Here is a 23,625-nt window from a genome sequence, read left to right as displayed (position 1 = left end):
GTAATTGTCAGGGGCTCATGGAAGAGGAAGAATGAGGATATGTTGGTCAATGGTTGCAAAGTCTCAGATGGAGCCAGAGGAGGCAGCACACACTAGTAATCCTAGCCAATCCTGTAATCTTATTGGCTCAGCTTCTACTAAGGTAGGAAGATTTAGAACACAAAGACAGTCATGACAATATAGCTAAAACTTGTCTCAAATATTTTAAAAAGGACCAGAGTGGTACAGAACTCAATGGTACAGCACTTGCCTGCCATGCACAAGGTCCTGAGTTCAGTCTCTAATGCTGGATAAAAGGAGGTTCAAAGTACGTTTGATGAATACATTCTGGAGAGCTATCCACAGTGCTGTGACTCCAGTTAACACACTGTATTGTATACTTAAAATCTGCTAGTAAGATAGATCTTAAGTGTACTCGCCCATCTCACCCAGAAATAAAATGATGTTTTTGAACGTGATAATATATGTGCCAATTTACCTTTATTTTGGTGATTATTTCACAATGCATATATGTATAAAAACATCATGTTGTATACCTTATTTATACAATTTTTATCAATTATACTTCAATGAAGCTAGAAAAAGGTGAAATTCTTTTTTTATGTTTTTTATTGTACAGAAGGCTTACAGTTACATGAGTAAGGTAATGAGTACATTTTTCTATCAAGCATTGTTACCTTCTCCTTTGTTTTTCCCCTACCATCCTTTCCCTCCCCACCTCCCCAACTCCTCCATCCCCACCCCAAGTTGTAAAGTTCGTTTTCAGCATAGTGTCTTGTACATCTCATTGTTACAATGGGTCACTCTCTATCCTTATTTCAGCATTTTGTTATTTCCATTCCCTTCCCCAAATTAGAAAAATGTATATACAAGATGCAGAGCAAAAAGGTGAAAATTCTAAAAAAAAAAAAAAATCTTAGTAATTCTCAAGCACAAATGACCAAGCCAGAGGCAGAACTGGCCTTGGAATTGGTTGCCATGGGCAACATAACACAACCCAGTCCCCTGTCCTTGGCTTATATATGGCTTGCTGTGTTTGGGCCTCACCGCCTCAGGCATTTGAGTAAGGACTTCCAGGCACACAGCAGAGAACAGTCTGTTCTAAAGGAAGGCAATCATCCAGCCTTGTTAACTCTAGGACAGAGCACTCCAGGGCAGAGAGAGGGCACTGAGAAGCAGAGTGCAGTGATTGAAAAGTTTAAAGACATGGTGGTGGCTAGGCATGGTGGTATATGCCTGTGATCTCAGGTCCTCAAGAATCAGAGACAAGAGAATCACAGGATGAGGTCAAAGTTAGTAAGACACCCATCTCACAAGCTGGGTGGTGGTAGTGATAGTACATGTCTATAATCCCAACTACTTGATTGGCAAAGGTAGAAGAAGCATGATTGGAGGTCAGCCTAACCAGTTGAACCCTCCACCTGCATATCCAAACCATTCCTGCTTGTGTCTCATTCCACAGCTGCACATAGAAAATGATAGCATGGGAATATTTCAATCAAGAAACAAGTATGTTAATGATATATGGCTTTTCATATATTACCTGTATGTCACATTTATTGAATAAATAAAAGATGTTAGCCTCTGATCTTAGGTAAAAGAATTCAGATTCAGACATTTGCATAAAATAATATACCTTTAAATATAAATAACATGGGGCTGGGAAGGTGGCTCAGTGGTAGAGCGCTTACCTTGGATGCCTCTGGGTTCAATTCCTCAGCACCACATAAGCCGAAAAGAAAAAAGCCGGAAGTGGGACTGTGGCTCAAGTGGTAGAGTGCTAGCCTTGAGCTGAAGAGCTGAGGGACAGCACCCAGGCCCAGAGTTCAGTCCCCACGACCGGACCCAAAAAAATAAATAAATATAAATAACTATATGAATTATATGCAATTCAGAAATAGAAATACTTTACCTTTAAATAATTTTCAGAAATAGCAATTCCCTTTATTAATGTTAATTATATGATGAATATTATATTCAAAGGCCAACAAGCAATGAGTATAACTAAAATTTCATACATACATCATCAAAAAAAGGAAAGATCCATTCTTGTAGTCACATCCGACACTACTCCTTCCATTGTAAACTGAGTGATGCTACATATGCACTCATACAATAATGGTATCTTTACATTTTTTAAAGCCATCAAGCTAACCTATAATAGAAAATAGCCCTATTTCATAAAAAAGAGGAAGAAGGAGAAGAAGAAGAAGAGGAGGAGGAGGAGAAAGAGGAGGAGGAGGAAGAGGAGGAGGAGGCAGGGGAGGGGAAGAAGCATAGTCCTAAGCATACAGTCTTTCTTTCCTCCACTACCCTGCAAAAAAATAAAATTATATATATATGCATGTATATATATATGCAGTTCCTGCTAGGACCTTCTGTGAAATATCACACTTACCTTGGGGTAGGGAGCAGAGGACAAGGCTGATAGCATAGGAAACATATACATTGCCTTAGTGACTGCATAATTAAGAAGTTGGGTCAGTTAGGATCCAACCATTGACCTTAGGTTTGTCACTTCCCTTGTCTGATTCTATTTCTCCCTAGATAAAATTGGGGACCAGTAAAAGGAAGAGAACCCTCCTCTTCCTTCCAAGATCCCCTGAGATCTTAGGTCCCTGCAAATGCTGGTAGAAAGACCAAGCAAGGAACACGGCCCTTGTTCCTGAGCCCCCTGTCCTCTGCATCCCACCATGCCCTAACCAGGATACAGACATCACATGTTTCTTAGCCCTAGTTGAGTGGTCAGGACTAGACAGGGATCGAGGGAAAGGAGGTAGGACAGCCGAGTTCTCAGCATAGTTTGGGTTTCTAAAGAAGGTACACAGGTGTAACTGGTGGGCCTAGGAATGACCTTCAAATGCTATTCTACTGCTTCCCACTGTAACCTGCATTTATGCCTCTCCCCTAGCCTCTTGTCATGCTCAGTAGCAACATACACTGCCTTTGAACCTGGCTACAAAGCACCTGTGGGAAAGGGTGCATGGAAACTGGGGTACCAGGCCAGAGTGGCTTCTAACAAGGGTTAGCAGAAGCCTAGCTGGTGAGATCTGGGAGATCAGGAAACCTCAGCAAACTCATCTATGATCCCTTGCGCCCCAAGCAGGGACAGTGTAGGAAGCCCCACCTTGGGACAAACACACCTTAGGAGCTACAATTTGTTCCATTTGGGTCATGCCTTGTATGAAGGAGGCCTGGACTAAACTCTCAAAACTGGCTTCTGAGCAGCTCTTATTGCCTCCAGAAGCCCTGAGGATGCAGGCCTGTGCTACATCATAAATGGCTACTCTGTGCCACATCTTGCTACCTGCCAAACTTCAGCAATGTCTGAAGTTCGTCTGCCATAGAGGATGACTTAATTCAGGTCGATCAGTTGTTCATTTCTATTCATGTGTCAGGTAGGGTTCATCAGTGAGTCTATTTGGTTGTCAAATGCTTTTGCTAAAGTAAGCAACATCAGGATCCCTCTACTCTCCAGATGGAAGGAATATATTTCCATGTCATTTCAGTACCCTTCTCCCTGTTCCCAGGCCTCACCTATGGGCCTGATGGCATGATTTTCTAGGAAAAAAGCAGGTTCTATCCTTCAGAAAGGACATCAGCTCTATAACTTACCTGCATTAATAACAACGATGTGCCTAATACAGAGTTTCTATTCCATGACACACTGTCTTCTGTCACTCCTTTTGTCACGCAGTCGCCCTTTTCTTACCATGTGTTAACCACTTAATCCTTACCCCAGACTTAACAAGAGTTCCTACATCAGAGGTGAGGATACAGCTCACCATTGTTTACATTTTATATTTTCAAAGCATATTCTGATAATCAAGATGCCTGTGAAAGCAGAAACAATGGTCATGCAAACTTTCTACTAGGTAGAATGGCCAGTCTATGGGAAGAGGCAGGGTAGAGATAAGGTTATTCCCATGCCCCATGTATACTATGGACAGAACAGGCCCTGCTCTTCTTGCCCATCCCAGTGTACAAGACTAAAGTAGTTACAGACTCAGGAACACAGGTTTGGAGGGAAGGGCATGGGTGGACCTGGTGGTAGACTCAGCTCAAAGCACCCCAGACTGCTGGCTGACTATGTGTACAGAGTCTGCTCCTAGCTCTGCATGTGACCCACCAAAACACTCTTCCTCCAGGGAATCTGAAAGCTAGGTCTGTGTCTTCTATTCTGGGCTCCATCAAGCTAAGACATCTGCCTTCCCTCTGTACACATCTGCATGTTGTGTATCCACATAGGCCCATGCCATTGCCTTCGCTGCTGGTCTGCGTCTGGGCTGCTGGTTCTGCTCCAAATACCCTAACCAAAACTATAGAGGGGAGGCATGGTAGGCTGGGCAGTTGCTGCAAATACAAAACAGGAAATGAAAGTTGTGTTTCTAGCCTCAGGATTCCAGGAGTGCTAAGGCTGATCTAGGTATCATGTGACTAATTCATCCCTGCTCCTGCCACCTAGGGATGTAGCAATGCGATGTAGCTCCCAGATAGACAGCTGCACACATAGCAGTCTGAGGCCTCAGCTGTTGTTGTCTGTATTATTTGAAGAAGGCAATATCAAAGGTCTACTCTTCAGGCCCTGGCTGCCTGAGAAAAGTCTAGGTCTCATGCAAATGAATCTCTTGGGGTTGTAGGTGGCTTACATTTACTGGAAGTCAGTAAAATCCCTTCCATGGGATTTGTTTCAAAGTTCCCTGCTCAGCCGATCCTCAGAGTCTTGAATTGAGAAGGTCTGCAGCAGCACCTGCTCACACACCTGACATCCCCGGTGATTCTGTGAGACATAGCCTGGGAATATGACTTTGAGAACTGGAGCCTGGCTGCAGGAACAGAGTTCCTTGGCTCTTCAACATGTGGCCCATGCATATACAATATCTGCATCTTTCCATTCCAAAGCTCGGTCTCTGAGCTCTACTAAATCCACGCCTAGTTTCCCAGTATCCCTGGGTGATTCACGGGCACAGTGCAGGCTGAGAAGCACAGCTCTGGAGTAGAGATTCTCAGATTGGCATGGTTCCATGACAACTGGAGAGTGGATTCCCAAGCCTGGAGGGATCCACTGCCAGAATGTGGGGTTCAGAAGGTCTGAGGGAAGACAGGCGACTGGACCCCTCTAACATGGTTCAGGAGGGAGCTGACACTGCTGTTCAAGAACCTACTGTGAGAACCACAATGCAGCCCTTCCCCACCCTGTCTCACCTGTCCCAAGTCCTTTGGCCACACCCCACTCGGAAGCCTCAGCAACACAGTGAGCCAGGGAAGCAGAGGTCACTCCAAGGACACATCCATCTGAACCTCTCAGGTAAACCTGATCTGTGAGCTCTCCAACCCTGCCTGAGACTCTGGTTGGTTCATCATTGTTGCTGACCCAGGGACATACCACAGGCTCAGATAAAGTTCCATTTCCTGACAGATACAGATGGGGTTTTGTCAAGGCTTCAATACAAAGCTGCTCTGTAAAGCCCTCCAAGAAGGTGCAAATTGCTAAGCTGATCTGAATGTGTCACTGGTATGCTTGGGTACCATTAAAAGGTTTTGATACAAGTCAAGGAATAAAAAGTAAAAGTTTCTGATATGAGCTGTTCTGATACCTGAGTATGAAATAAATTCTTAGTTGTCTGTTGTAGAAGCCAGTTTCTGGGCTAGCAAGGGAGACAAGGACAAGAGAGAAATGAACCAATAAAATCAAGAGCAGGGATTAATTAAGGTCGTGGAGTGTGCCACCGAATAGCAACAAAGGGAGATGGTATAGTTAAGGAGGTGTGTGTGTGTGTGTGTGTGTGTGTGTGTGTGTGTGTGTGTGTGTGTGTGTGTTTCTGGAAAAATAATTTAATTTTGACACCATCTCCACAAATCAACTGGGCTTATCTTCTCCCATAAAGAGTGAAGATTGCCCTTTTTCTGGCCAGAGGGGAATCTCATTTCCCCTCTCCTTATCATTTATTAGAAATCAAAATATTGTTTCAAATTGGATGTGTTTAATATTTCAGACTATGTAATCTGTCCAGCACAAAAGGGCAGCTCGGGTGGCACATGACAGAGAATAAAGAGGAAAGGAAAGGAGAAATGATCTTGAGTCACATGACTGAAAAGCACTGCTGATTCTAATTGGTTTCTTGTCCTCTGATACCTGGCTTGTTGGCCAATCCTCCTTCTTAAACTTGCTCCACTCAGAAAATGTGGGAAATAAGATAGGGATCTCCCTCCCCGGACTCTACAGTGTAGACATATCCCAACAACATCAATTTCAAGATCAACTGTCTACAGCAGATTCCCTTTTCCAAATAATCTTGATCATCTGGAAGCTAAGACATAGCCCTACTAAAAATACCAACCCATAAAATAAGTTTAAAAAATTCTGAGAGGAAAATAAGTAAGACCTAGGTTATATTTCTTTATAATGTGATCCAAATGGATGACTTTTTGTGGGGGAGGAGGGGATTCAATATCTCAGCGGTCCCTGTTTTCACTGGCTTCGCTCTTATCTCATACGTACAGCACTGAGGGTATCATGCTTCCTGGGCCTGAGCCCTTTTTTTCCTTTCTGGGTATTTATAATGTCCAGCAGAACCACCCTACCACATTGGACCCCACAAGTACCAATGGAAGTCTGTGGAATACCTGATAACACCACTCCCCAAACACCTTACCCTCCAGACTTTGAGACACTGAGATAGAATTCCCCCACTGCATCCATTTGGCAAGTTTGAAATTCAGTGTGTCAAGTTTCCCTGTAATGAAAGACACCTTTACTACCCTGGATGACAGGATCGGCATGAAGGGTAGTGACAATGCAGCTAACTCAATTACCAAGCATTTGGGACGTGCGCCACATGAATGCTAAGTAATAATGTTGTGGTTTCATCCGAAAGCCATGCGTGTATCACCCGGGAGCATCAGTAAGTCGGTAACATCATTTGCACTAAGTCATCATTAATTAGCACTAAATTACTAGGCCCTTCCTGGGGAAGCAGCATATTAAACTGACATCAGTATGTGAAGAGTTCATTATGGTTAATGCTAGAACACAAACTGAAGGACTTAATGGTGGATTAGAAGGTGTTTATGTCCAAATACCTCAATGCCAGCTCCACAGCTGCCACATGCCAGTGAAGACATTAGCACGTTGCTAAGGAGGATCATGGGAATGCTGGAAACTGAGGAGGCGGCTCTCCCAGCATGGGTGCGCTGAAAGCATGAGACTGGGTACTCACCGCCTTCCTCTTCTTCGCCATTGCCTTCCGTCTTCTATTCGCTGCTTCATTCCTCAGCCTGGTGGAATGAGACAGAGTAGCGACCAGAGAGATGTCAGCATCTGTGGTCACCTGGGAAACAAGATGGGAATAGGTGTGGGAAAGGATAATTGGACAACTCTTCAAAAGAAGTCTCTTTTGTCACCTAGCTTTTCCCCTCCCAACCCTGCTACTGTTACAAAGTGACTGGCCATGTTTTTTGTTCTGAGATTCCCGTGCAATCTAGAGTGGCTTGGAGCTATGTATGTAGCCCAGGCTGGCCTCAAGCTTGCCAGCCTCCTGCCACTGCCTCCAACGTGCTGAGATTACAGTGTGTCAACACGCCTGGCCTGTGATTTCCCGTGTTGAAAGTTATTGCTTCAGGTATAAATGTGAAATGAGTCTACCATAAATTTGTGAAGCAGCTGGTTATAAATCAACCTTAGCATCACTGATATTATCACTCATCTATTTATACATTATCATAAAAATAAAATGAAGGGTCGCACACAGTACAAATTTTTGCTAGTCCACCAGCACTTGCACTTCAACAGTGACACATTCAGGGCAAGAATCCCTGAGCCACAGACATTGAGACACTGCTCAGTGTGGCTGCAGCCAGGGGCACCTCCTTTATTACAATAAGGCTAGTACATGTGTGCGTGTGTGCGTGTGTGTGTGTGTGTGTGTGTGTGTGTGTGTGTGTGAGTCTGTGTGTGTGCTGATATTGGAGCTTGAGCTCAGGGACTCTGATTGGCTTTTGTGTTCAAGACTGGCATTCTAGCACTTGAGCTACATCTCCATTTCCATCTTTTTGCTGGCTAATTGGAGATAAGAGTCTCGCAGATTTTTCTGCTTAGGCTGACTTTGAACCACAATCCTCAAATTTCATCTTCCTGAGCAGCTAGGATTACAGGTATAAGCCACCAGCAGCACCAAACTACCCCTTTCAAGTTTAAAGATCTGGTGGCAAGTTTAAAGATCTTCTAAATCTGTTTATTTGGTGGCAATAAGGAAAAACATTCCTTCTGCTATTAACATAATATTAGCATGGAGACAGAAAAGTATAAAGTCTTTGCATTCATTCACTCAACAAACATTCGCTGAGCATGCAAGCACTCAGGATGCAAAAATGAGTAAGACAAAAGGGTTTTCCCCAAGGCACTCAAGGGCAAGCAAAAGAGAAGGTAAATGAGTAAATAGTTATAAAAATAGTGGAGGCAAAATATAAGTAAACACTTAGGGTGATATGAAAGTGTACACAAATGAACTAACCAAAATATGGTAGATTTGAGGGAGAACCCAAATGGTATAATTCCTTAGAAATGATAAGTCATAGCCCAGCAAAATAAAGATCAGGCCAGACATCCATGGTTCGTGCCTGTAATCCTGTAATCATGCCTATAATCAGGAGGCTGAGATCTGAGGACAGTGTTGCAAAGCCAGCCCAGGCTTATCTCCAACAAACGACTAAAAAGCTAGAAGTGGAGCTGTGGTTCAAGTGCTAGAATGCCTTGAGAGGGAAAAAAAAAAAAGGTCAGAGACAGCAACTGGGCCCTGAGTTGAAGCCCAGGGCCAGAACAAAATATCAGTCAATAAATAAATACAAGGAAATGAGTACTCAAAAGAAAAGGTGGGATCAACGGGAAGGGCATAGATGAAAGAAGAGAAGAAGGGGGGAAACAGTCATAAAATTCAACGCATGGTGGGGGAAGGGGGGGAGATGGGAAGGGGAAACAAAGGAGGAGGCAACAATGCTTGATAAGAAATGTACTCATTACCTTGCCCATGTAATTGTAACTCCTCTGTACGGTATTTTCACAATTTTAAAAAAAATTCAATGCATATCCTACAAAATTAAGAAAATTGAGGGAGGTTGAGGAAGAATGATGAAAGGGTGATATTGATCAAGATGCATTGTATTCACAAACTGCTTTATTGAATGGCAACTCCTTTATACATCTGTCTGTGTGTGCGCATGTACGCACGCGCACGCGTGCACACACACACGCACACACACACGCACACACAGTGGAAGTAGCCAGGTACTGGTGACTTACACTTGTAGTGCTAGCTGCTCAGAAGGCTGAGATCTGAGGATCTCAGTTCAAAGCAGAAAAGTCCCCATGAGACTCTTATCTCCAATTAGCCACTCAAAAACCAAAGTGGTGCTGTTGCTCAAGTGGTAGAACACTAGCCTTGAGCACAAAGAGGCTCAGGGACAGCACCTAGGACCTGAGTTCAAGCCCCATAACCAATAACAATGGTAAAAAAACAGTGGGGGTGCAGAGGGGACCATGGGTTTTGCAAAGTAGGAAGGGGTTGGGCGGACCAGGAAGGTGGCTGGAGACACCCCTCAGAGAAAGGCTTGGAACCATCTGGGAGTTAAGACTAAAGCCATTCCATGAAAGGAGAACAAATGAAGCAAATACTTAGAAAGTCAAATCTTTCTGCATCTGGAAGAAAATGCCCTTGCTAGCACTAGTCCTGCCCAGCTCCAGCCTGCAAAGACTGGACCACAGTAACACTGTGTCAAAGCGGAGCCAACGCTTTTCCTTGCATTGGATGACCGCACTACAAGAATCACCTACCCCAAAACTGCAAACTCAGTGTCAAGCCTGTTATTTCGGGGCCATGCCTCCAGAGAGGTCAGCAGAGAAGGTGGTCTAGGGAGAGAAGGAGAATGCAATAAACACTTAGAGAAGAACAGACCACAGAGACTGATTCTGAAGAAGGAAGAGGAAAAAGAAAGAAAAAAGAAAGAGGGAGGAGGAGGAAGAGGAAGAGGAGAAAAGATTTGGATTTCCAGGGCTCATTTCTAGACCTTCATGAGGCTGGGCTCTTCTTATGGGCCTTGAGTTCTGTCCAATACTTGCAATTCCTTTGAACAAAATCCCCTTCACTTGAGATTGTTGGAGTGGGCCTCTGGCTGGGCACTCATAAACAAGAGACACTGAAGGATCCTACGATCCTGGGTAGGAATGAGCTACCGAGTACCCTAGCATATGGTGTCCACATCAATGGAGATCCCAGACCTGTCATGTTAACCATCTCTGAAAGAAAGAAATCAGGGACAAAGGTAAACTGACTGACTAAGGGCAGATGGGGTGGGTTCACCAGAAAGCCTTCCCAATGATTCATCAGCTTTTTCTACAGATAAAAATCTCTGAAGCACTGCCTTTCCTCTGGAGAGCAACATGAGATAAATACAAGGCATTGTTAACAAAAGGGTCTTTCTTCTTTATTAGAAGCTAGAGAGGGTTTTGCTTTGCCAGGCAGTAAGGAAGCCTGAGTCTCCTCTCCACAGGTAACCTTGAAAGTCAGACACAATAGCTATCCCTTTTCTCCATTCTCTTTCTTCCCTTACCCACCATGCCTCCAAAAGTGCACTTACCACACAGACATAACCTGTGTGTGTATTATGAGACCAAAACACCAGCCCCCTCCGGCCCTGTCTCATCCAGTCTACCAGGTTACTGGTTCCATACAGCAGCCTAAGGAATTCTGTTTTTGAAAGAACAAAAGAAAATTCCCTCCTGCACTGCAGAGTCTCCTCACAATCCTTTTCTCTGAGAACAGGATGTTTGCATCAATAAAACTGTGCTTAAATATTTCAAGTGTGTATTACCATTGGAACACATCCTGTAATCCTCAAGAGGGACACTGACGAAGAATAGGGAGATATTTGGTTTGAGGAAGAAGAAGGCATAAAACAGGAAGGTGTTATCCATCAGCTTGTAGAAACTGAGGCAAAAAAGCCTCAGGCAAGAATTGATGTGTAAGCATCTTCTGGATAGATGCTTAGAAATATTTAGAGGAAAATAACAAAAACTGTTTCAGGGACTAAAGTAATGAGAAACTATTTTCTCTGAGCATATTCTCTCTGACAGTAGGACACTCCTCCAACAAAAGAACTCCCACAGGAATCTGAGAAGTTCTGACTCATCACAAACTCTTGATATGGAGTACAGGGCCAGGCTAGACCACATGGATACTCACATTGACAACAATGGAGATGCAACGATTCTGTGTGCCTAATCTTTTTTCTCAGGGATGTTCTAGAAGAATAAGGCTTCCTTTATGGCCCTCACCATGTTTCTGGCGGTGACTGCTAGCTTTAAGAGCTTGGCACATACTCAATGTCATCTGGAGGACTCTTGGATCACTGGGTGCAGTCTTTTCCACATTTCAGAGCAGCTCAGGTTGACACATTCTGCAGGGGGTTAACTATAATGCAAACATTCCTGTATAAATTTTTAGATTTCCATGCTGCCATCATTAGATCCTAAACTTTCCTTTGCATCTTGCCACACACGAAACATGGTATGGTATGTTGCTCTTGAACTTGCCTGCTGTGCTGTAAGAGGCTGGTTACCGTGGCCGAAACATTTACTCTAGAATAGCTTTTCAGGTCACATCACCACTTTTTTATTTTGAGGTGAGCCTGGGTCCTAGGCTTCAATGACTGCTTTATCCATAAATAATCAATACATAATGTTGATTATCAATAGATAAGCAAAAATAATCCTACTGATAACAGAATGTTAACAGTCAATAAACAATACATATATCTATTATCTGTTTGTGATCAATTATTATATAATAAATAATTCCATATCTTAGAGGCAACCAATATTTAGTATTTCAGTCTTTGTGGGTCAGGGATCTTGGTGTGGCTTAGCTGGTCATTTCTGCCTCCATGTGTCTCACGAGTTACAGCCACAGTACCCCCAGGGTTCGAGTAGGGACTATCTGCGGCGCAAGTAGATTCACTCAGTGGTTGGCAGGACTTATCTTCTCTCTCATATGCTGGACCAAGGATTCTGCTCTATTCCTTGCTGGTTATTGGCCATAAGTCTCCCTCAATTTCTTGTCACATGGGTCACTGGTGTCTCCATAGGGAAGCTAATGAAAGGGTGGGATTTTTTCATAAACATGAATGAGGGAGAGTAGCAAAGAGTGAGGAGAGTAGAGGCAATACTCTAAGAAGCTCAGAAGTGACTCATTACTTTTGCCTGGTCTAAGCCGCTCTCAGTAGAGGAGGAGTTCCAAAAGACTTCAATCTTATAAGACCAGGATCATTATGGGGCCATTTCAGAGTCTGCATCTCATATTACAGGTTGAGTAGCTCTTATCCAAAATGCTAGGGACTAGAAATCTTTCAAATTTCAAAGTTCTTCAGGTTTTGGGATCTTCCCATAGACTCTTCTAGTTAAGCATCCTGAATCCCAAACTCTAAAATCCAAAATACTCTAAAATCTGAAACATTTTGAATATGATGATTTGGATTTGGGGATTCAGGATGTTCAAACTGTCTTTTATATTTACAGGGCTCTATCCTGAGAACTGCCCAAAACTAAACCATCATCACCACAGTCACCCTGGTTAGAGTCCTCTGTTTTGTGGCCATCAACCCTCCTCTCTGCAGCTGTGCTAACAGGTGAGATCCCTATATATGACCTCTGTTCACATCCTGTGCTAGGAAATCAGACCAAAGCTGGGCCAGTCAGTGGAGTCCCACTGATGTGCAAAGTTAAACTGATGTGGTTGTAGAGCTCACAGGATGTATCAAGCAAAGCTGGGCTCAAGCTGAGGCTGCAAAACAGCCAAAACGAGGCATCGACCAACCAAGCTGCAGAGGAGGCCTAAGAGAGACAGACGCAAAGCAACTGCCTCCAGCCGGATCCTTGCACCTCCCCTGCTCATCCGTCTTTGCAGGGCACCTCCACACTGCTAGTGGAGGTAGTCTTCCTGGGTTTTCTTCACCATCAGTCCCTGACTTAGAGAAGTCTGTTTCTTTTTCTGGAAAATGCTTAAGATGAGTTCAGTTTTGCACCCCACCCCCCAGAAAGCAATCTTTGAAGTAAGAAGTAGAGTACAAATGTAAGTAAAACATATTTGTGTTCAAAGCACGGATGTTGTATGATTGCTTTCCACAGCCCACGACTGAGATGGAGGTCATTGTTCTCCCGGTGGATCAACAGGAAAATGTCATTAAAGCAATGCAAGTTTGACTTATCTGAAGCCAAACTACATGATGCTCCTTAAAGTAACTTACAAGGTAAATGTACACACACACACACACACACACACACACGTTTTAGCTGAGTGGGCTGTGATTTTTTGGGGGGGTGTCCGGTGGTGGGGCCTGAACTCTGGGCCTGGGCGCTGTCCTCTACCACTTGAGCCACAGGGCCACTTCCAGCTTCTTTTTGCTTGTATGGTGCTGAGGAATAGAACCCAGGGCCTTATGCATGCAAGGCAAGCACTCTACCACTGAGCCACCTTTCCAGCCCTGGGTTGTGATTTATAACTGCAATCCTAGCTAGATTTCTGAAGAGGCTGAGACCAAGAGGATCATAGTTTAAGGCCAGGCTGTGCAATACATTTGTTAGACCTCATCTCAACCAGTAAAAAGCTGGCACAGTAGTATACAACTTGTCATGCCAGGTATAAATAGGAGGATCACAATGCAGGTTAGCCCAGACAAAAAGTAAAACCCTATTCAGAAAATAATGAAAGCAAAAATGGCTGCAAGTGTGGTTCAAGTAGAATAAGTAGAGCATCTATCTACTATAAATACACACACATATATATATATATATATATATACATGTCTATGTGTTATATTTATACAAACATGTGCACATGTGTACACAAGCGTGCACAGCCACAGGCACACTTCACAAGCCAGAAAAATGGGGTCCCAACATAATAGCAGCCTCTTCCCTTCTCTTCATGTACATCATAAGACAAGATGTACCCCTTGAGTCAACTCTCATACACATTTGCTTCCCAGATCACATTTTCTAAGCACTCAACAGATTGTCAATGGAGAAACCACGTTGTAGAGAAGTTTACAGGACTCCCCGAGGCAGTTCACGTAAATATTGCAAGCAGCAAGTTTATACTGCCAGCTTGCTGCAGAAACCAAGCAGAGTAAGATTATACAAGCTCCATCCCCAAGGAAATCAGACCGCAAATACAGAGTGAGCAGAGCTGGGGCAAAGCGGCCCACTCTATAGATGTAACATGAAGAAATCTCTCTCTCCCTTCCTCTCTCTCTCTCTCTCTCTATATATATAGATAGAGAGAGAGAGAAAGATAGATATATAGAGAGAGATGTGTACATATTTTATATATATTTATATGTGTTTATATATACATACATATATATAATTTGTGTGCTTATGACTGTCCTGGGGCTTGAACTCAGGTCTGGACACTGACCCTGAGCTTTTTTAGTCAAGGCTAGCACACTATACCATTTGAGCCACACCTCCAATTTTAACTTTTTGGTGATTAATTGAAAATAAGAGTCTCATGGACTTTTCTGCCCAGGACTGGCTTTGAACTGAAATCATCAGATCTCAGTCTTCTGAGTAGCTAGGCTTATAGGCATGGGCCACTGGCACCTGGCTTAAGTAATGTTTTTTTTTTTTTATTACAAAGGTAATACATGCTCATTGTGGGGAATTCCAAAAAAATTAGAGAAGAAAATAAAAGTTACATATAAATGCTATCACAAAAGATAATTCAAGGGGCTGGGAAGGTGGCTCAGTGGTAGAGCACTTGCCTTGCATGCCTGAGGCCCTGGGTTCGATTCCTCAGCACCACATAAGCAAAAAGGAAAAAAAAGCCGGAAGTGGCGCTGTGGCTCAAGTGGTAGAGTGCTAACCTTGAGTTGAAGAGCTGAGGGACAGAGCCCAGGCCCAGAGTTCAGGCCCCACGACCGACAAAAAAAAAAAAAGATAATTCAAATTTATACTTGATTTCCTTATCATCTTCTGTATATATGTGCATATCTGTATCCATATAAGATACACATAGTTTAAATCCATTTGAAAAAAGACTAAATATATCACTTGTATCTAAGTATATAATATATAAATCTGTGTATATATTTGTATCATTTCTAAAATTGTAATACTACTTTTTGGTTTGCCTTTTTTACTTAAAATTATTCCACAGGGGAGAAAAAGGGAGAGATAACTAATGACTACAACACTTCTTTGGGGTGAGATAAAAATATTCTAATATGCTGGGTGCCAGTGGCTCAAGCCTGTAATCCTAGCTACTCAGGAGGCTGAGGTCTGAGATCATGGTTCAAAGTCAGCCCAGGCAGAAAAGTCTATGAGACTCTAATCTCCAATAAACCACCAGAAAACCAGAAGTGGTGCTGTGGCTCAAGTGATAGAGCACTAGCCTTGAGAAAAAGAATCTCAGGAACAATGTCTAGGCCCTGAGTTGAAGCCCCAGGACCAGCACACACACACACACACACACACACACACACACACACATACACACACACACACACACACACTATAATATTAGATAATATAAAAATAATTAAGCTATAAACCTCAAAGGCTGAATTTTACATTTGTAACTTATGTCAATATAACAGCTCTTAATAAAATACTACCATATTAGGATGACTAACAAGTACATCATAGAAAGGCTAATGTTAAAAGTTCATGGAGGGGGCTGGGAAGGTGGCTCAGTGGTAAAGCACTTGCATTGCATGCTTGAGGCCCTGGGTTCGATTCCTCAGCACCCATAAGCAAAAAAAAAAGTTCATGGAGGAATATCAATACCAAATTTCAAACTCTACAAAGCCATAGTAATCAAAACAGCTTGGTACTGGTACAAGAACAGACTTCAGGACCAATGGAATAGAATTGAAAACCCAGAAATGAAACCACAGACCGATAGCCACCTAATCTTCAATAAGGAAGCTAAAAAAATAGAATGGAAGAAAGACAGCCTCTTCAGTAAATGGTGCTGGCAAAATTGGTAATCACTTGTAGAAAACTAAAGCTGGATCCTTATATATCATCCTGCACCAAAATCAACTCCAAATGGATCAAAGACCTCAGAGTCAAAGCAGACATCTTGAAAACATTACAGGATGGAATAGGAGAAACCCTAGGTCTCCTTGGCACAGGCCGAAATTTTCTCTATAGAGACCCAGAAACACAATAAATCAAAGACAGGTTGGACAAATGGGATTGCATGAAATTGCAGAGCGTCTGCATGGCAAAGGACATAGCTAGCAAGATCAATAGAAAGCCCACGGATTGGGAGAAGATCTTCACTAGCCATATAATGGACAAGGGTCTCATATGTAAAGTATTCCTGGAACTCAAAAAATTAAATTCCCCAACAACAAATCCTCAAAGAAACAACTGCCTAATAAATAAATGTGCTAAAGACTCAAAGAGAAACTTCTCTGAAGAGGAAATAAGGATGGCCAATAGACACATGAAGAAATGCTCAACCTTTCTAGCCATAAAAGAAATGCAAATCAAAACATTGAGATTCCACCCCATCCTAGTTAGAATGTATATAATCAAGAACTCAATAACAACAGATGCTGGAGGGGATGTGGCCAGAAGGGAAGCCTACTGCATTGTTGGTGGGAGTGCAAACTTGTTTAGATAGATAGATAGATAGATAGATAGATAGATAGATAGATAGATAGATAGATAGATAGATAGATAGATAGATAGATAGATAGATAGATAGATAGATAGATAGATAGATAGATAGATAGATAGATAGATAGATAGATAGATAGATAGATAGATAGATAGAGGAATGACACTGCCCCATTTGTTAGGAAATGGAAAGACTTGAAAAAATTTTATTAAGTGAAGTAAGCCAGGCCCAAAGAAACATAGGTCCCATGGCTTCCCTTATTTGCAATAACTAATATATGTCTGGGACAAGCAGAAAAGGTCAAAAGCTATGTACATGTGACCAGATAAGATGATGTTAAGCGAAATGAACCCCGAGATAGGGACACAAGTGGTTTTTTTTCTTTCTTGCTATTGTTTCTAACACATTTATAATGTACTATGTGATTTTTGTTGTTGTTTCTTTGTATGTTCCTCCCCCACAGTATAACCCCTGTTTTCACTGTATTTGATGTTGGTGCCCAGCATCTTGTACATACACTTCTCTAATTTGGGGAGAGGAAGGGAATAAACAAAATGCTTAAATAGGGATACAGGTTGACCCATTGTAACAATGAGATGTACAAGACACTATGTTGAAAACGAACTCTACAATTTAGGTGGGGGGCAGGGAGCATAGTTGTGGAGATGGGAGGGAAGGGATGTTAGGGGAAAAACAAAGGAGGAGGTAATAATCATTGATAGGAAATGGACTCATTACCTTGCTCATGTAACTGTAACCCCTCTGTACAGTATTTTTACAATAAAAAACGTACTTTAAAAAAATAAAAGCTCATGCCTGTAATCCTGACTATTCAGGAGGTTGAGATTTGAGGAACAAGGTTTAAAGCCAGCCTGGACAAACAAATTCTCAAGACTCATACCTGCAACTAGCCAGCAAAATAAAAGCAGGAAGTAGAGGCATTGCCCAAGTGCTAGAGTGCCAACAATGAACAAAACAAGCTGAGTGAGAGGGTAAGACCCTAAGTTCAAACCTTGATATCAACACAAAAATACCACACCAAACATAAAATAATCCATGGACAATTTAAAATAAACCTGACTGAGATGTGGCTCAAATAGTTTGCCTGGCAAGCATTTAAACATTGTTGCTTAAATCTAGTTCTCTATCACTTGAGCCACAGCCAAAGTTCCACTTCTCTTTTTCTGATGGTTTAGTTGGAGATAAAAATCTCACAAGCTTTCTTGCCTGGGCTGGCTTTGAACTGTGATTCTCAGATCTCAGCCTCCTATGTAGCTAGGAAATGCAGGTAGGCACCCTCTGGTGCCTGGCTTACAGTCCCCCACCCTTCCCCCTCCTCCCACAAGGTCTTACTATGTAGCCTAGGCTAGCCTGGAACTCATGTTCCTTCGGCCTCAGCCTCCTGAGTGCTAGGATTACAGATGTGTACCACCATGCTAGGCTACACATACACATCTTAAGTTGTACACACACCATTTTCACGGCCCCAGGAGTTTCTTGCTCCCCTTCTTGATCAATATGTCCACCATTCGTACTGGAAGTAGCATTCTCACTTCCCTTACCCTACACATTCCTAGACATCACCAAGAGCGGATGCTTGCTTGTAAACTTCATGTGAATCATATTATCCAATTGGTATACTTTGTGTCTGTTCTCTTTTATTCAACATTGTGCTTGAGATCTATAATATCATATAAAACAGAAGTTAGTTTATTCTTGGCCAAGCCTGGTTGTCTACTCTTATAATCCCCACACTTCAGAGGCTGAAGTAGCATGACGGCAAGTTCAAGGCCAGCTTGGACAATAGAGAAAGTTTGAGTCTGGGATACTTAGTGAGGATTTGTTTCAGAAAAGCCACACTTAGACAGGTGCTGGTGGCTCACACCTGTAGAAGGAGAAGGAAGAAGAAAGAGAAGGAAGAAGGAGAAGGAAGAAGAAGAAGGAGAAAGAAGAAGGAGGAGGAGGAGGAGGAGAAAGAGGAGGAGGAGGAAGAGGAGGGAGGAAGAGGGAGGAAGGGGGAAGAAAGAATGGGGAAGAAGGAAGGAGGGGGGAGGAGGAGGGGGAAGAGGAAGAGGAGGAAGAGAAGAAGCAGCAAACTAGTTAGTCATGCACTTACATACACACACACACACACACACACACACACACACGAGTCATCATATGAGTGACACACAGATAGAAATGCACACACTATCACTGGTTCCATGGGAAATGCACATTAAAATCACAGGAGATATCCCTGTACATCCAACAAATGGCAGGAGCTTCAGACTGTCACTGGCAGTGGACTGAGAAGGAGGAAGAACAGCAGCTCTCTGATATTGCCAGGGGAAAGGCAAAGTGGAATAATCACTTTGGAAACCCCTGAAAATGCCTGCCAAAATTAATCTTATATGCCTTTGAACTCAGTTCCTATAGCTTCAGGATATAAATTAGTGCATATGCCACCTAAAGTTACATACACGAAAACCCACAGTACCTTTATTCATAACAACCAACATTTAAAACCCAAAAGTCCATCAACATGATAACAGACCAACTGTGGCATGTCCATATAATGGAATAGTATATTTTTTTATGTCAGTCATGGTGCTTGAACTCAGGGCCTGAGCCCTGTCCCTGAGCTCTTTGCTCAAGGCTAGTGCTTCTCCTCTTCCTCCTCGCCCTCAAGCCCAGCACAATGGCTGGGTGCAGGAACAAGCATCTGTCATTCAAGCATCTGTGACATGAGGAATTACAAGTAGGAGGATAGCAGTCCAGTCATAAACCCATACCTTTTCTCAAAAATAACCAAAAAAAAATATAACCATTACTGGCAGAGTAAACCTCAAGTGGTAGAGCAGTCCACCAGCATGTTCAGGTCACACTAAGTCAAAAACCTACTTCATGATCCATTAAGTCACTTGTAGGAGCCTATCATCTTTATCATAAGAACCATGCTCCTGCCATGCAGTCAGAGCCAAATATCTGGTGTGGAACTGAATTTCATGCACCTGCCATGGGAGAGGAAGGAGGAAATGGGGGAGGACAGATACAACCAAAGGCCTGGGGTCATAGCAACCTGAGAGAATGCAAGAACATGAACCAAGGAAGAAAACCCTTAAGAAATGGATCTTTCTCCTGAGTGAACTCCATCATCTAAATGAACAAATGCTGGCAAAGGTATCCCTGGCTTGATGTTCCTGGGAAATGAGATAGGACAACATGGAGAAGCCAAATTCAAATATGATCATTGAGGGTCAGGAAAGCTCCTTCCCTAAGTCTAGCTCAGAAACTCCAGAGCACTGCAACAAAGAACCTGTTACCATTCCTGAGGAACTGGCCTGGTCTCCTCTACCCAGGGGCATTTAAAAAATCAGCAGAATAAAGCAAGAAGACAAATTCTGCCATGGTGCTGCTTGTCCCAGTAGAGAAATGGAGATGAAAAGGAAGAAGAATGGAATGGTAAAGCCAATCTGAATCACGATAAATGCCCATGAGGCCAAAACCTCCAGGTTGATGGACAGTTAGCAACCTCCACACCCATCTCCCTGGGAAGCGGGGGGTTACAAAGTGAGAATAAAGAGGGGAGGGAAGCGAATGGCTTTTTATAGTCCCTAATATCTCTTCTGACAGAGCGTGCACAGCTTTCCTGCACTAGGATGCCAGGAAGATGGATGGATTTGTCTTTCCCTTAAATACCATTACCAGGAGCACTGGGGGAAATGAAGAATGGGTTGCAGACTTACATTTGATGCTCCATCTCTTTTCTCCTAATTAAGAAGAAAAAAAAGCAACAAAAACAACGCCCATGCGTCCTTTGCCATCTATACTCACCAATCCCAGAGGAGACCATGTAGCCCACGGAAGTATAAAGGTCACTTCCCAGCACACACCCAGTCCTGCTCAAACCCAGCCCATCAGCTCAGTCAGGCCCACACTAGGTCAATAATCTACTTGAAGATCCATTAAGTCACTGGTAGGAGGCTATCATCTTTAAACCCCAATAGTGTGTTCCATTAAGAGAAATCACAAGGGCTTGTTCTTTGCCGCAGGTACAAACGATCCTGCTTGTGGATGATTCGCTCAGTCACTTTAGTGAGCTGAGCCATCCATAAGCATCCCAACAAAGGAAGAAAAATAAAGAAAATGAGTGGTTCCACTTTTCACTTAAGGATAAATTTAGCAATATGGACAAGATCTGGCCATAGAAAAAATGCGGACACTGAAAAAGTGCAAAGGTATCTCACATGTCAAGTAATAGAACTAATACATGACGTGAGTAAGGTCATAAAGCACAAAGTTAATATACAACAGGCAATTGTATTCTCGTATGTTAGCAGCAAATAACTGGAAAATGAAATTTTAAAAATAATTTTATTTATAGTGATACCTAAACCACAAAATATCAACAATAAATCTAGTAAAGTTGTCTCTAAGACCTCCATGATGAAAACTATAAAATACCGATGTAATAAATGAGGCCTAAATATACGGAGTTTTGTGGTTCTGGGGTTTTGGGTTTTTTTGTGTCATTACTACAGCCTGAATTTATAGCCTGGGTAGTGTCCTTGAACTAGTACTTTACCTCTTGAGACACAGTGCTATTTCCAGCTTTATAGAGGTTAATTAGAGATAAGAGTCTCACAAACTTTCCTGCCTATGATTGTCAGATCTCAACCTCCTGAGTAGCTAGGATTACAGGCACCCAGGAAGTTAGCTCAGTGGTAGAGTACTTGCCTTGCATGCATGAGGCCCTCAGTACCACATAAGCAGAAAGAGCCAGAAGTAGCACTGTGGCTCAAGGAGCTGAGGGACAGTGCCCAGGTCCAGAGTTCAAGCCCAGGACTGGCCAAAAAAAAAAAAAAAACATTTTTAATGCAATCCTAATCAAGATTCAATTTGAGCAAATGTCTTTTGTAAAAATTGGCTGCTCTAGTTTGTTAGCTTGTTTTTGTGCAGGTCCTGGGGCTAGGGACTGTACCCAAGTCTTTATGTTCAAGGCCAGATAGCACACTCTATCATTTGAGCCACAGCTCTACTTCCTGCTTTTTGGTGGTTAATTGCAAATAAGAGTCTCAGGGACTTTCCCATCTAAGCTGATTTCAAATCATGATCCTCAGATCTCAGCCTCTTAAGTAGCTAAGATTACAGGTATGAGCCACAGGTACCCAGATGCTGCTGAAACATCATTCAAAGGAGCTGGGTGCTGGTGAGTGAGTCTCTAGCCCCCTTATGTTTTCTCTGTCCCTCCCAGATCATGGGGTGAACATTTTTGCTCCTCTCCACACTGCAACGTTGATGAGCTGCTTTAAAACAGTCCCATGGGGCTGGGAATGTGGCTTAGTGGTAGAGTGCTTGTCTAGCATACATGAAGTCCTGGGTTTAATTCTTCAGTGCCACATAATCAGAAAAGGCCAGAAGTGGAACTGTGGCTCAAGTGTTAGAGTGCTAGCCTTGAGCAAACAAAGCTCAAGGACAGTGCCCAGGCCCTGAGTTCAAAACCCAGGATTAGTTTTTAAAAAAAACCAAAGCAATAGGGCTGACTGATTGTGGGCTGCAACCTTCCCAAATTGGAAGTCAAAATAAACTTTTCTCTTCACAAGTTGATTTATCATAGTAACAAACTAATCCTAAAATTCATATGGAAACTCAAAAGATCTAAAATAGTCAAAAATATTTTTGAAAAAAAACAGGATAGTTTTAGAGGATTTACGCTAACTGATGTCAAGAATTCTCACCAGGACACAATTATCAAGACAGTGCTTACCAGATCAATGGACTAGAATAGTAAATCCAAAAATAGGCACACATATTTATATGGCCAACTGACATTTTATAAAGGTGACGATGTAATTCAATAAAGATAGTCTGTTCATAAATGGACTAGGAAAACCAGATATCCATATGGGAAAAAAAGGAAGATGAACATAAAACTTTGACTTATCCTTTCACTCCAAACATAGACATTGACTTCAAATTGATCATAGATCCAAACATAACCCCTTAAACTATAAAACATTTAGGAGATTATATGGGATCTTTGAAATTTGAAGTAAGCATTGATTCCTTAGAAAAGAGCACAAATTGTTAAGAGGAAAAAATTGTTAAATTGAGCATCATCAAAATTTTACACCTCTTTGAAAATCATTATGAAAAATATATAAAGGCAAGCTATGACTGGGAGAAAATATGTGTAATCGATGCATGATGAAAATTTATAATTGACAAAAGATTTATCAAGAACATGAACAGCTATCAAAGCACCATTTTGCACAGCAGCAATGGACAATTCTTATTTGTCTATTTTGGAAATTCTTAAAGACTATGAAGAATTCTTAGAACCTAAATCATAACTAGACAATTCAATTTTTTTAAAAGGACACACCACAAAAGAAACTGTGTGATTAGAAAATAAACACAACAAAAGAAGCTCACTATCATTTGTCCTCACATAAATGCATATTCACATGAGACATATATATATATATTATATATATATATATATAATATATATATATATATATATATGAGCTATAAGGGAAAAAAACCTGCTCATCACAATGGCTGGGGAAAATGTAGAACAAGTGCCTCACCCAGACATTGCCTGTAAGAATGTAAAATAGAGTCATCACTGAAAGACAATTCGGCTGTCTCTTATGAAGTTACTTCACTAAATGACCTATCAATTCCATTACCTCGTATTCCCCCAAAAAGAAGATCAAGGCTCCTACAAAATCTATATGAGTATCTGATAGCATATTCATTGCTAAAGCTGCCATAATCCACATGGCCAACACCAGGTCACTAGGAAATACATTGCCTTAAACCGGGCGCCGGTGGCTCATACCTGTAATCCTAACTACTCAGGAGTCTGAGATCTGAGGATTACAGTTCAAAGCCAGCCTGGGCAAGAAAGTCCATGAGGCTCATCTCCAATAAACCACCAGAAAACCAGAAGTGG

This window comes from Dipodomys ordii, unplaced genomic scaffold (assembly GCF_000151885.1).
Source record: "Dipodomys ordii isolate 6190 unplaced genomic scaffold, Dord_2.0 Scaffold56, whole genome shotgun sequence".
NCBI classification, from domain to species: Eukaryota; Metazoa; Chordata; class Mammalia; order Rodentia; family Heteromyidae; genus Dipodomys; species Dipodomys ordii.
The sequence above is the reverse complement of the archived record's forward strand: the minus strand, read 5'-3'. Positions refer to the sequence as shown.